Consider the following 15316-nt stretch of genomic DNA (forward strand, 5'->3'; position numbering starts at 1 on the left):
CCTCCCACCACTGGCTCTGACACAGACCGTATAAGTCTGCCCAGCACTATCCTCGCCTCCCACCACCGGCTGGCTCTGCCACCCAATCTCGGCTAAGCTCCTTAGGATCCATTCCTTCTGAATAGGATTCCTTTATGTTTATCCCACGCATGTTTGAATTCTGTTACCGTTTTCATTTCCACCACCTCCCGCAGGAGGTTTTTTTCTTGTTGCTTTGTTTTGAAACTGAATGGGACCTTAACCGCCTTGAACTGAGATTTATGGAGGAGGGGAAATAAACTGCTTGGAACTAAAAGCTGTGTTGTCTGGAAGGACTTTGTTTGTGGACTGCTGAAGGGAGCCTACCACCCCCTGAGGGTTTGCTACCAGGATTACAGTAGTGACAATATTCTGTTTTCGTCTCCACCACTTCCATTAGGAGGGCGTTCCACAAACTTGCCACCCTTTCCGTGAAGATGTATTTCTTCAGGTTACTTCTGAGTATATCCTCTTTCACCTTCATTCTATGCCCCCTCATTCCAGAGCTTCCTTTCAGTTGAAAGAAATTCGCCTCCTGTGCATTTATGCTGAGTAGGGTTTTAAGTTTCAACATTTTTATTGATGACAGTTCAAAGTAAACACCTACAGATAATATGAGTATACAGAGATTCAAATAAGAAAATGTACACAGCAAAGACAAAATTATACAGTCCATCAACAAACAACAATTTTATCCCCGCCCCACCCCTACCCTCTATTTTATGTTTTAACAATTTTTATTGATAGGTCAATGTAATCAAAACCAACATTATTAATGTACAAAGATTCCAATAGCAAAATGTACACAGAGAAAAAGGATAAAACCATACAGTCATCAAGCTTTTAACTGTGTTATCCCCCCCCCCCCCCCCACACACACACACCCGTGACTCTCCCTGGGGAAAGTCCCTAACCTAACTCCCCACTTGTCCCACATCCCCCACCGCGCTCCATGAAAATAAATCCTAATCTCCATTGTGTGTGAAGTAAGAAGTCCATTCCCCCCATCCCCCACAGAACAGGATCCCAAGCACTAGTTGGAGCCTGAGATTGCGCTGTTGGTTGAGAATGGGGCTGTGTGCTCGATGTGCTAAGCTATGGCTATATCATTCCCAAATTAAGTAAAGGTGGCATTGTAATTTAAAGTTTAAGTGGGATTCCTAAGCTCCAACAGAAGCAATGCATGAAATCTATTTTGCCACTGCCAGTAGGAGGGAGCCTCTGGTTTGGTCTAATTTACAAGAATACATTTCTTACCTACCAGACATGCTTTGTGGATTAAAGAGTTTTGGTGGACAGTCCCAACCCTCAACAGGGCGGCACATCCCAACATAATACTGTCTGGCAACCACCGCACCTTCTGTCTCATGATTCTTTTCTAAAAACCTAATCACTAATGTTCAGAAAGCTATGATCGCTGGGCAATCCCAGATGGTATAGTAAAAGGTATTAGGGGAACGGTCGCATCTATTGCACTGGGGAGTGTCCACTCCACCCATCCTATACAACCTCGACCGTAAGGTGTAGGCCCTAAAAATCACTCTTGCCTGACACTCTCTAAGCTCTGCACTTCGTGCTCATTTGGGAACACTACTCATACATCGCAATAAATCTCGAGAGATGACCAGTGTCCACAAGTCTTCTGACCAGCGATGAGCGACATTGCTGAGGTCCCTCTGGGAACAATCCTGTATTAATCTCTTATGGAGCAGTGAAATTGATATACGGTCATCTGAAGTCATCTCAAAAAGCTCTCGAAACCTAGTGGCCAAATCAACACCAAGGTAGGCCGTGGGTAACGCTGCTACAAAGTGAGACAGTTGTTTGCAGGCAAATCTATCTGCTCTGTCCAAGGTATTGAAGGGCAATGACTTTAGGGCCTTGATTGCTCTGCCTGGTTCCAAAAAGTGTTGTATGGAATTGAGCCCTCTATCCACCCAAAGTGACAAACGCAAGTTTTCTGTTCCTGGGGGAAAAATCTCCATTCCCTCGAATAGGCAAAAATCTACTACAACGGGGATCAAATGACCATAAAGCTACTAGAACACTTGCACGAAGATAGGACAGCAATGCTGAGGGCAAAGCTTGCAAGACGTAATGTAAGTGCAGGGGGTGACACAGAGCATTTTCCGTTTGAACTGGAGTGTAGTGCTTCGTCCCAAAAAGTCAGTCTCCCATATGGCGTAGCAAACGAGCCACATTGTAAAGTTTAATTTCTGGAACAGTAAGGCTCCTCTCCAATTGCCCTCCAAAGTCTGAAGACAAATCTGCGGCCTTTTTGTCGCCCAGCAGAATCTTGAAATCAGACCAGATAGAGCCCTTAAGTCCCCACTAGATAGATATAGTGATAGTGTCTGCAGGAAACAACTATTTAGGAAAGACTATCATATTAAACAAAGATAGACGGCTTAACAGGGATAGCGGGAGGCCCTCCCATCTCCCAAACAGTTCTTTAGTGAAAGAAAACAATTTAGCAACATTTACTGTGTATAACTGCGAAGGGTTCCCAGTAAGCTGAATACCCAGATAAGTGAAAGATGTCCCAGATCTCTTAAAGGGGCAACTTAACTGTTTCCACTCTGCCTCCGGCAGATGAAGAGTAAGGACCTCGGATTTATCTAAGTTAAGGCGGAAACCAGAGAAATCTCCAAATTCAGCAAAAATATCTAGTAAGGCTGGCAAAGATGCTCAGGGTTCACATAAGAGCACTAAAAGGTCATCCGCAAAGGCAAATATTTTAAACTGCTTTGTGCCAAGCAGGACACCCTGCAGGTCCTCCGCCCCCAGTATGTCCCGAATCAGGGGGTCCAAGACTAGAACAAAAAGAAGCAGAGAGAGGAGACACCCCTGTCTCATGCAATGCCAAATAACTCCAATGACATCCCATTCACCCACACTTCCGCCACCGGATCATGATATAGAGCCCTTATAGTTTCAGGAAGAACCTGGTAATACCATGTGTTTCCAGTATCGCGAACATGAAATCCCAGTGTACATGATTGAATGCCTTCTCTGCTTCGAAGCTGATAAGCAATGAAGGAGTAGAATTGCGATGCAGCATCTCCAGGGATGCCAAGATCTTTCTCATATTTTGTGCCATTGAGCGCTCCCTCACAAATCCCACTTGAGGAGTAGCCACCAGGACAGGCAGGACCCGAGCACGGCGATTGGCTAGAATCTTTGCGAAAAGTTTAGTCTCATAGGAAAGCAGAGAAATGGGTCGCTACGACCCCGCCTTAAGGGGGGTCTCTCCCTGGTTTTAACAACACTTTAATCTGGACCTTTGTCAAGGTATCCGGCAGCTCACCACTGTGAACAAATCGGTTGAAAACCACTGACAAACATGGAGTGATTTCCGAGACCAAAATTTTATAGAATTCTGAAGATAATGCATCCACTCCTGGTGACTTATATAGAGGACTATCCCGAATACACCATCTGACCTCATCCTCCGTAATATCGGCATTAAGAATGTCTTGTTGGGCCACTTTTGTCCTAGGGAGAGTCTGCCCAGAAAGATACGTCTCACTATCCAGAACCCTATCTTTCGGGGGGGGGGGGGGGGGGGGGGGGGGGGGGAGAGGAGAGTATAAATCAACATAAACATTTTTAAATACAGTAGTGATTCCTTCTGTTGTACGATGATAGTTCCCATCTACATCCTTTAACTGGGACATATGATGTGTTCCCCCCCACCTGCTTCACCAACCACGGAAGCAGCTTTCCATGTTTATTAGCATGTTTGTATAGTTGGTAGCGATAATAGAAATATGACTTTTGCATTTTAGAGTGAATCAACTGGCTCAAGGCCGCTTGTGAAGCCAAAAGGCGTGTCTTGTTAGATATAGTCTGTGTGGACCCAAACATTTGCCTATCCCTCCTGACCTGTGCCTCTAAACGAAGCACCTCTGCATCTCTTGCCTTTCGTTTATGTGTGTAGTAGGATATGATGTAGCCGCTCAAAACCGCTTTGGCCGCCTCCGAAAAGAGTAGTGGGTCATTCGGGAAGCTCTCTGTTATGAGCTGCATAATCCCTCCACTGAGAATGTATATAGGAGTGAAACTGAGAATTGTAGTACAAATCTCTTGGAAATTTCCAGGGAGAGCAAATTTTTGGGTCTATATTCAAGGAGAGCGAAATCCATATCAGAGCATGAATTGACACCTGAGTGGGGCCTATCTCGGCCTGGAGGAGGGCTGTGGACCAGCTTGCCGATACTAAAAGATAATCTGTTCGCAATTGTGTATCATGGGTTCTAGAGAAGTGTGTATAGTCTCATTCACCCTGGTGAAACAAGCGCCAAGAGTCTAGTAAGTCCAGGGAGGAACCACAACCAAGGCACCCCTCGAGCGTAGTTCATAGGCCTCACCCAAGAGGGTTCGGTACTATCCACCAAAGGGTCAAAGACCAAGATAAAGTCTCCTCCCATGGCAATTGGAATTTCGTCAAAAGAGTTCACATGTCTAAGTATGGTCTGATAAAAACTTTTGTCATACTGGTTAGGCGCATAGATGTTAACTAACAACAAGGGTTTTTGATTCAAGTATACCTGTACTATTATATAATGACCCATGGGATCTACAATTGAACATTGTTTTTCAGTTTGAAGGCCTTTATGGAATAGAATAATAACCCCTGCTTTCCTATTTTGCGTGGGTCCGTCTATTTAATCTCCAACCCACCAGCAACATAGTTTTTTTATTTTCCAAGGAGGTCAAATGTGTTTCTTGAAGCATTGCTATGTGAGCTTTCTGTCTATTCATATAACTGGGACAGACAAAAGGTCCATCAAGCCCAGCATCCTGTCTCCAACAGTGGCCAGTCCAGGTTACAAATACCTGGTAAGATCCCAAAAAAGTACAAAACATTTTATGCTGCTTATCCCAGAAATAAGCAGTAGATTTAATAATTGTCTATGGATTTTTCCTTTAGGAAGCCATCCAAACCTTTTTTAAACCCCGCTAAGCTAACCGCCTTTACCACATTCTCTGGCAACGAATTCCAGAGTTTAATTACACATTGAGTGAAAAAACATTTTCTCCGATTCATTTTAAATTTGTTACTTTGTAGCTTCATTGACTGCCCCCTAGTCCTAGTATTTTTGGAAAGAGTAAACAGATGCTTCACTCCACTCCACTCATTATTTTATAGACCTCTATCATATCTCCCCTCAGCCATCTTTTCTCCAAGCTGAAGAGCCCTAGCCACTTTAACCTTTCCTCATAGGGAAGTTGTCCCATCCCCTTATCATTTTCTTCGCCCTTCTCTGCACCTTTTTTAATTCCACTATATCTTTTTTGAGATGCGGTGACCAGAATTAAACAGAATATTCAAGGTGTGGTCGCACCATGGAACGGTACAAGGGCATTATAACGTGCTCATTTTTGTTTTCCATTCCTTTCCTAATAATACCTAACATTCTATTTGCTTTCTTAGCGGCCACAGCACACTGAGCAGAAGGTTTCAACATATCATCAACTACAACACCTAGATCCCTTTCTTGTTCGGTAACTCCTAACATGGAACCTTGCATTACGTAGCTATAATTTGGGTTCCTCTTTCCCACATGCATCACTTTGCACTTGCTCACATTAAACATCATCTGCCATTTAGACACCCAGTTTCCCCGTCTCGTAAGATCCTCTTGTAATTTTTGACAATCCTCTTGCGATTTAACAACTTTGAATAACGACTTTGAATAACGTGGAGGGGCATAATCGAACGTTACTGGCGAAATAGGTCGCCGGCGATCTATTTTGGCGGTGGCGCAACAGCTGGCCGGAACCGTATTTTCGAAAAAGATGGCCGGCCATCTTCTTTTTTGATAATACGGTTTAGCCCGGCCAAATGCCAGAGTTCGCCGGGTTTGAGATCGCCGGTTTTGTTTTTCAGCGATAATGGAAAAAAATGCCGGCTATCTCAAACCCGGCAAAATCAAGGCATTTGGTCATGGGAGGAGCCAGCATTTGTAGTGCACTGGTCCCCCTGACTTGCCAGGACACCAACCGGGCACCCTAGGGGGCACTTCATGACGCTGTGATGATTTGGTAAAGAAGCAGCACATGCCCCCTTCCACCTCATAAACCATACGATTGTCTGATAGATCTCCAGCCAGACACAGAAATTACTTTTGAGAGGATTTAATCTTTATTGGAATTAGAACTATAAATTCAAGAATATCTTAATGTGGCCCTCCACCTTATCTGTAGCTGCACCCATTTTCTTCATGCCCAAAAGAGATTCTCCCATGTCAGTTTCAAGCAGTTAAATGCAGTCAAACCTGCAACAGATGCACACTACCATTAATTGATGAATTGTTTAAATACCTCCATGCAGCTAAGATTTTTACCACTCAACTTGAGAGATGGCATTTTGTGTGCTATCAATCTACTCTAGAGTTTTTGTTAATTGTACTGAAAAGGACAGAATGCTTCATACACAACTGTTAGTCTATCGACTTGCTGACCTGAACATATATACCCTGGAGGAAAGGAGAAACGGGTGATATGATACAGACGTTCAAATATTTGAAAGGTATTAATCCGCAAACGAATCTGTTCTGGAGACAGGAAGGCGGTAGAACTAGAGGACATGAAATGGGGTTGAAGAGGGGGCAGACTCAAGAAAAATGTCAGGAAGTATTTTTTCATGGAGAGAGTGGTGGATACTTGGAATGCCCTCCCGCGGGAGGTGGTGGAGATGAAAACAGTAACGGAATTCAAAAATGCGTGGGATAAACATAAAGGAATCCTGTTCAGAAGGAGTGGATCCTCAGAAGCTTAGCAGAGACTGGGTGACAGCAACGGTGGTTGGGAGGCGGGGCTAGTACTGGGCAGACTTCTACGGTCTGTGACCTGAAAATGGTAGATACAAATCAAGGTCAGGTATATAAAGTAGCGCATATGAGTTTATCTTTTTGGGCAGACTGGATGGCCGTACAAGTCTTTTTCTGCCGTCACCTACTATGTTATTATGTTACTACCACTTAAATGAAAAATGTGGCCTGTTATCTCTTTTAGCATTCTGTGCTTAGACAATCAGTGCAGGTAGCTTTTTTTTTTTTTTTTTCATGCTCATGTACATTCCAAAAAACTGGCATATTCTAACCACACCATAAAAAATAAAATCACTTTTTCTACCTTTGTTGATTGTTCATTTTTATAATTGTGTTGGTCCCAGTCCTCTGGCTTATGCTTTCGTTTGCTTTTCTCTCGTTTGCCAGGGTCTCCTGATGGTTTGACATTTCTTCTCTCTCCATGTTTATTATCTGTTTATCCTCTCTGTGCGTCTGTCTTTCCCTCCATGTTTAGCATCCCTCAGTAAGACAGTGGTTTGACATATCACTTTCCACCCCCAGAGAAACAGAAAAAGAGGTTGAGTGGCTCCATCAAATTACCTCTAGTGGGAGGTTACTGATAGGGGCTGCCAAGACTTCTTGCTGTTTTTCTTAGGCTGGGAGACTTACTTCTACCCCTAGAGAAAACAGAATAAAGGACTCAGCAGACCCAACGTATCACGATAGTTGCAGTGGTCAGGTCTAGACGCATCCCTCAGTAAGACAGTGGTTTGACATATCACTTTCCACCCCCAGAGAAACAGAAAAAGAGGTTGAGTGGCTCCATCAAATTACCTCTAGTGGGAGGTTACTGATAGGGGCTGCCAAGACTTCTTGCTGTTTTTCTTAGGCTGGGAGACTTACTTCTACCCCTAGAGAAAACAGAATAAAGGACTCAGCAGACCCAACGTATCACGATAGTTGCAGTGGTCAGGTCTAGACCCAAACAACTGCAACAGTCATGACACCAACAGTGGAAGTTTAAAAGAACCAACATATCTCCTTTCAACCCCAGAGAAAGATCAAGAGGGGCTTGGCAGCCAGGGCTTATGGAGTCACCTGCAGTAGTACAAATTTGTAACATTATCAACAAAATCTTGGACTAATCATTGTTTTTCTCAACATTTACACATTTGACCCCCATAGTGTTCTCTGAAACTTTTGACAGCTGGGGCGGGGGAGGAGGGCATGAAGAAGTACTGCTCTCTAATGACAAAAAGAAGCAAGTGTCTATTTTTACAGAAGCACTTGTATTTTTACTGAAGCACTTGCTTCCTTTTGCAGAGTAGCTGGGTTGGAGAAGAGGAAAGCTTAAATTTCCAAGGCCTTTGGTCTGACACTGTATAGCAGTTCTTATAAATTAAATTTAAACATTCTCTGTAGCCACAAAAATCCAACCTTCCCCCAACAACAGGACATTTCTCCTTGGAAGTCACCATATAAAAATATTCTGATTCTTATGTCATCTGAGCAACAGCAACATAAATCTCTTCACTACCAGGCATGCTGTAAAATACAAAACCTGACAACTCACCATATATGTAGCAAACCTGACATATACAACACTAGCAGTTATTCGTAAACTTCAAATAGCAAGAACCCTACCTATGAATAGGCAACACTACAAACACTGGGACATAAAACACCAATACACCACTGGTCAAACAGAACAAGTGGGATTTCTATAGATCTCTAAACAAACTCTGGACCTCCCTTCCGCCGTGGTCTGGCTATGCCCCTGCCTCTCCCACATGGTTCCATCATGTTCAGTATTTCCCCTCCTTCCAACTTTGTAGCTCGGCATCTTGTCTCTCTGTGTCTCCTCGCCACCCCCACCCTTAGAGCCCATCTTCTGTCTTTCCACCTCTACTCATGTAGTCAAATGTCTTCCCTCTCTCCCACACCCCCAACATTTGTAGCCTATCATCTCCCTCTCTTCTCTGCAGCACCTCTTCTTTCTGGCTAACAATGTAACTTCTCCCTTTTTCTCACTCCACCCCCTCATAGTCAGTCAGCATCTCCCTCGCTCTCCATTTCATCTCCTCCCCCCTCTCCCCATTTCATCTCCTCCCCCTCTCTCCCATTCTTCTCCTCCCCCTCAATAGTCAGCATCTCCCTACTCTTTCCCACTTCATATCTAGAATCCTGCTGTCTCTTCTCTCCCCTTGTCCCCATTATGCCTCTCCCCCCGTCTAGCATTTCTCCTCCCCAGTGGTCCAATATTTCTCCTCCCATCCCACCCTACCCCACTGATTTGGTCTAGCTTTTCTCCTTCCTTCCCTCCCATCCCACCCCATTCATTTGGTCCAGCTTTTCTCCTTATTTCCCCTCACCAACCAACGGTCCAGTTTTGCTCCTTCTCCCCCCCCCCCCCCCCCCCCCCACCCCTTCCAATTGATCCAGTTTTTGTCTTTCCTTGCCTTAGCCACCAACCAACCATTGTTCCAGCTTTTTTCCTTCTCCCCCACTCCCCCCACACTACATCACCTCTCCTCACCTCAGTCCAGTTTTTCTTCTTCTACCTTGCCCCACCCACCATTAGCCCAGCCTTTCTCCTTCTGCCCCCCCCCCCCCCACCTACCCACATCCAGCATTTCTACTTCTTCCAGGCCCACCCTTACCCCCACTTCCATTGATCCTACATTTGTCCATCTTCTTTCCTTCCTTCAGCCCCTCCCCTCCATGGTCCAGTTTTTCTCCATCTCTTCACCTCACCCCACTTACCCAGTCATCATTAGTCCAGCTTTTCTCCTCCCTCCTTCCACCCATCATCTGTCCTGCATTTCTTCTCCCTCTCCTGCAGTCCAGCTTCACTCCCTTTTGCTCCTTTTCTAATTTGTGATGGCATCCCTACCTCTCTCCTCCCTCCCCCCATACCTTTTTAAAGCTGCCTTAGAGGTTGCTGGCAGCAGGCAGCAATTCACAACGCGCTGCCCATGCAGACTTCGGAGCTTTCTATCTGACCTTCCCACCCGCCTATGTGGAAACAGGAAGTTGCGTCATACAGAGGGTTCCGACGTCGGCACGAGCAGCTCGTTGTGAATCTCTGCCCCGCTGCTAGCAACCTCTGTAAGACAGCTTTGAAAATTTATGTAGAGTGGGGAGAGAGAGAGAGAGGGAAGGATGCCATTGCGCATTAGAGGAGAAAAATGGGGAGAAACCTGACAGCAAAAGGAGGGACCAATTGAACTTTTTTTTTTTTTTTTGGCCGGGAGCTGTGCACCGCATACCACGTGTTGAGAAACTCTGTTGTAGAAAGTAAACACTTTTTGTGTGTCTGATCATTTGTTTGTCCTCCTCCATGGTGGCATCAAATGTTTCCATTGCATGCTCATTAAAGCCACCTTTATTTGCAGGATCAAACATGTTCCTTCTGGCTTGTGAGCACACTCAACTTGTGCTTAGCAGCACCTTCGGTGGAGGCCTGATCACTTTCACCAAAGGATATCTGTAGAGCGTTGATCTGCTTGTCACTTCGTTCTTTTGTAAAGCATTGCAGACTGAATGTGCTGGCAAGAGGGGGTTTGGACTTCCCCAACCAGTTAGTAAATTTAAAACAGGAGAAAATTTTTCTTCACCCAATGCATAATTAAACTCTGGAATTCGTTGCCGGAGAACATAGTGAAGGCGGTTAGCTTGGCAGAGTTTAAAAAGGGGTTGGACGGTTTCCTAAAGGACAAGTCCATAGACCGCTACTAAATGGACTTGGGAAAAATCTACAATTTCGGGAATAACTTGTATAAAATGTTTGTACGTTTGGGTAGCTTGCCAGGTGCCCTTGACCTGGATTGGCCGTTGTCGGGGACAGGATGCTGAGCTCGATGGACCTTTGGTCTTTTCCCAGTATGGCATTACTTATGTACTTATGCTTTGGTACATCCTTGTCATACAGCTAAAAGATCGAAAGACTTCCATTCAGGTTCCAAAGTGTGTGTTATGTGTCCAATGAAAGATTATTTGGTTAAGTGTCCAGCAGATTAAAAAAAAAGTTATATATTCAACAGCTAAAATCCAAATACTCAGTGTCTTCTAATAATCTTCTGGATATTTCCTTCCAAGTGAGAAAATTTGAGGGTACATACTGGTTCTTGTTTTATATGGTCGTTTAAGAGAGGTTCCATACTAATCAGCTTAGCTTTAGTGTATCCTTCCTGTATATGTTTGGGTAGCCTCTGTTCTTAAATTATTTATTTGTTTATAGCAGTTTGGTTTGATGTGGCTTACAGAGATAGTTAGAAGAGGTAGTGAATTACATTTTAATTGGAAAGAGTGAATCAGTATGGCTTAAAAGAATTGGTTAGAAGAGGTAGCAATTACCGCAATTATTGTTTAAATAGAGAAGATTGGCTTATTCTCTGAGGACTAACAGGCATAATAATATCACATGTGGGTGATGTCATCCACAGAGCCTGGTGTGGACACTGCTGAGTGCACTCTTACTTTTAAATCTTTGAGGCAGTGCCCCCCACCGCACATGTGCAGGTACCTTCCTTTCTGATACTTGAGCATGGGACCAGTAGTCTATCATTTTCCATGGAGCAGAGAGATTGTTTTTTTTTAAATCTCTCCTTGGCGGATCAAACTTGTGCATTTGCCTTCCCTTTTTCTGGATATGTTTTCTTCATATTCTTTTTTTTTTTTTTTTTTCTCTCAATTTATTCAATCATTCGTTTTTAAAATTATTTTTCAGTTCTCAGTTTTTGCCCTTTTGCCCGAGAAGCATCATCCATTTTTGGGTATGTGACTACTTGAACTCCCCGGGCCATAGATCCTGTTGACATTACATTGGCTGTTTTTCCCTCCACGTCAACAAGGGTGCCGAGACGCGTGCGGAGAACCTTCTGTCCCTTGCGTCCAAGGTTTGGACATCGCAGCAAGTCACATCTTGGCAGATGTTGAGGTTGTTGGGCCACATGGCTTCCACAGTATATATTACACCCATGGCATATCTTCACGTGAGATCTGCTCAATGAACCCTGGCATCTCAGTGGTATCAAACTACAGGGAGCCTAGAAGATGTCATCCGAGTGTCCTGCGAGCTGACAAACTCTCTTTAGTGGTGGACAATTCTATCCAATCTGACTTTAAGACTTCCATTTCAAATTCCTCAGCCACAAAAAGTGCTGACGATGGATGCATCTCTCTTGGGGTGGGGGGCTCATGTAGATGGGCTTCACACTCAGGTAGCCTGGTCCTCCCAGGAAACAAATCTTCAGATCAACCTCATGGAGCTCCAAGCGTTCTGGAACGCTCTAAAGGCTTTCAGAGATCAGCTGTGCAACCAAATCATCTTAATTCAAACAGACAATCAGGATGTGATGTATTACACCAACAAGCAGGGGGGCACTGGATCTCACCCTCTATGTCAGGAAGCCATTCAGATGTGGCTCTGGGCACGCCATCACAGCATGTTTCTTCAAGCCACTTATCTGGCACAGTCTGGCCAACAGACTGAGCAGGATAATGCAACCTCACAAATGGTCCCTGAATATGGGCATAGCCCGCAAGATCTTCTGAACGTGGGGCACCCCCTCGGTGGATCTTTTTGCCACTCAGTACAATCGTAAGGTCCCTCAGTTCTGTTCCAGACTTCAGGCCCACGACAGACTAGCATCGGATGCCTTTCTCCTACATTGGGGAGCAGGCCTTCTGTATGCGTATGCTCCCATACCTCTAGTGGGGAAGACTTTGTTGAAACTAAAGCAAGAATGCAGAACCATGATTCTGACAGCGCCCTACTGGCCGCGTCTGATATGGTTCCCTCTTCTTCTGGAATTGTCCTCCGAAGAGCCATGGAGATTGTAGCGTCTCCCGACCCTCATCACCTTAGAATGAGGGGTCACTTCTACATCCCAACCTCTAGTCTCTGGCTCCCATGGCCTGGATGTTAAAAGCCTAGAATTTGCTTCCTTGGGTCTTTCAGAGGGTGTCTCCCGGGTCTTGCTGGCTTCCAGGAAAGATTCTACTAAGAGGTGTTACTCTTTTAAATGGAGGAAGTTTCAAGGCCATAGATCCCCTTTCTTGTCCTACACAGACCCTTCTTGAATACCTTCTACACATCAGAGTCTGGTCTGAAGACCACTTCGTAGGATTTCACTTTAGTGCAATTAGTGTATATCATTAGTATGTAGAAGGTAAGCCTATCTCTGGACAGCCTTTAGTTCTCTTCAAGAAAGGTCTGCTTTTGTCAGAGCCCCCTGTCAAACCTCCATCAGTGTCATGGGATCTCAACATCGTTCTCACCCAGCTGATGAAAGCTCCTTTTGAGTCACTGAATTTCTGCCATCTGAAGTACTTGACCTGGAAAGTTGTTTTCTTGGTGGCTGTTACTTCAGCTCGTAGGGTCAGTGAGCTTCAGGCCTTAGTGGTGGATGCACCTTATACTAAGTTTCATCACAACAGAGTAGTCGTCCACACGCACCCTAAGTTCCTTCCGAAGGTGGTGTTGGAGTTCCATCTGAACCAGTCGATTGTCTCGCCAACAATTATTTCCCCGTCCTCATGCCCAACCTGGTGAAAGCAGCTTACACTGCTTGGACTTCAAGAGAGCGTTGACCTTTTACATGGAGCGGGCAAAGCCCTTCAGACAGGCTGCACAGTTGTTTGTCTCCTTTGATTCCAACAGGATGGGAGTCGCCATCGGTTAATGCACCATTTTCTTCACTTAAGCCCAAGCTGTGCTGACTCTAGAGGGCCATGTCATGGCTCATAATGTCAGAGCCATGGCTGCGTCAGCCCACTTGAAGTCAGCCTCCATTGAAGAGCTTTGCAAAGCTGCGACATGGTCTTCAGTCCACACATTCACATCTCATTACTGCCTTCAGCAGGATACCTGATGCAACAGTCGGTTTGGGCAGTCAGTGTTGCAGAATCTGTTTAGGGTTTGGAATCCAAGTCCACCATTTTGTTCTGTTCTAGGCTGCACTTGTAGCTAGTTTGTATATAGTTTCAGGTTAATCTAAGTCATGTCCTCGCCGTTGCAAGGCACAATTGACCACTGTTTGGTGTTTTGGGTGCGCCTGGATGCTAGGGATACCCCACTTGTTAGAATTATTCAGCTTGCTTATCCTCGGAGAAAGCAAAGATACTTACCTGTAGCAGGTATTTTCTGAGGACAGGCTGATCATTCTTACAATCCTGTCCACCTCTCCTTGGAGTTCTTTCTTTTCTTTTGTTTATGCTAGACAACAAGGGTCATGCTAGTTAGTAGAGAGAGAGCGGCTGCCTGTAGCATACCCACAATATTATATACTATGTGCCCCTTAGGGACATTAAGTATAAAGCACCCAGCCATTAAATTACTCATGAAAAGTCAGATTAATATATGAGTATTTAACCTTCCGGTTGAGCCAGTAAGTTGACGTTAATCCCAGGAGGCGCTAAGTTATCGGGTCAGGGTTTTCCATGTGGGAAAAGCTGTAATCCAGATTTCTGCCTGTTGAGGCAACCTTTGCCATGTGTTGCTCGAGCCCACCACAGGTGTGATGCTCGTGCTCCTCTGGGCCCCCTGTTGTAGATGGCGGGGACTCCCACCTCTGATAGTAAAGCATGAGCTGTTTTCTTCCATACTTTCCAAACACCGGCAGGCTCCTATTAATGTCCGAAGCCTGTCGACGTTTGGAAATACAGGCTTCTACTGGCAGGATCTTCTTAATGTCCGAAGCCTGTCGGCGTTTGGAAAATACTGGAGGAAAACTGTGTTAATACATCATGGCTGCCGGGTGTAGTGCACTCACCCAACAGCCTTAAGATAAGTGCACTTATAATCTTGGTGTTTGAGTTAATTTTGAGTTAACTAACTTATAGATATGTTGGAAGCAGTAAGATATGTTAGAAGTGACATTAGAAGACATTAAGTTTTTTATTTGTATACTTGTATAGTGTGCTTTATATAGATGGTTATAAACAATGTGTGACTTGGTTGTGAGTATAAGTACATATATATATATATAAGCAACTTGAGCACTGGGTGTGCTCTTCACACATCTATCTATATATATAGATGTGTGAAGAGCACACCCAGTGCTCAAGTTGCTTTTAAATATTACAAAATAAGGAAATTTTCAATGATTGAGAAACCTATCCACCCTCTAAGAATAGCCTTTGACCCTTAGGGTGGCCTGCATGGGTGAGTTATTACTCTGATAATTTCTCCTTTCACATACACAGATTGTTTTTAGCTGATGGAGCATTTATAAGTTTTGAAGTCCCCTCTAATATTTGACATTTAACACCCTGGTTTGTTAGGGTTAGGATGAGAGAAACGTATGGTAAGTTAGCAATCTTCACTCAGAAGGAAATTATAGTATTTTAAATTAAATTAATTACTTGGCTTTTTAAATTCAAGCTCAAAGTACATTACTAGCAAATACACAAACGTAACTTATAAATCTCTATAGGGGAAATTTTTTAAGTGATTTTCTGGAGGTAAATAGATGTTAACCTGCTGTGAAAGCCTCTTT

The 15316-nt window shown here is 44.3% G+C and overlaps 1 protein-coding gene across 1 annotated transcript in view; it reads left to right on the forward strand.

Moving 5' to 3' along the window:
- Positions 1-15316, forward strand: part of DYRK1A (dual specificity tyrosine phosphorylation regulated kinase 1A) — a 646342-nt gene that overhangs the window by 510886 nt on the left and 120140 nt on the right.

The sequence above is a fragment of the Microcaecilia unicolor genome, chromosome 4, assembly GCF_901765095.1.
Source record: "Microcaecilia unicolor chromosome 4, aMicUni1.1, whole genome shotgun sequence".
NCBI classification, from domain to species: Eukaryota; Metazoa; Chordata; class Amphibia; order Gymnophiona; family Siphonopidae; genus Microcaecilia; species Microcaecilia unicolor.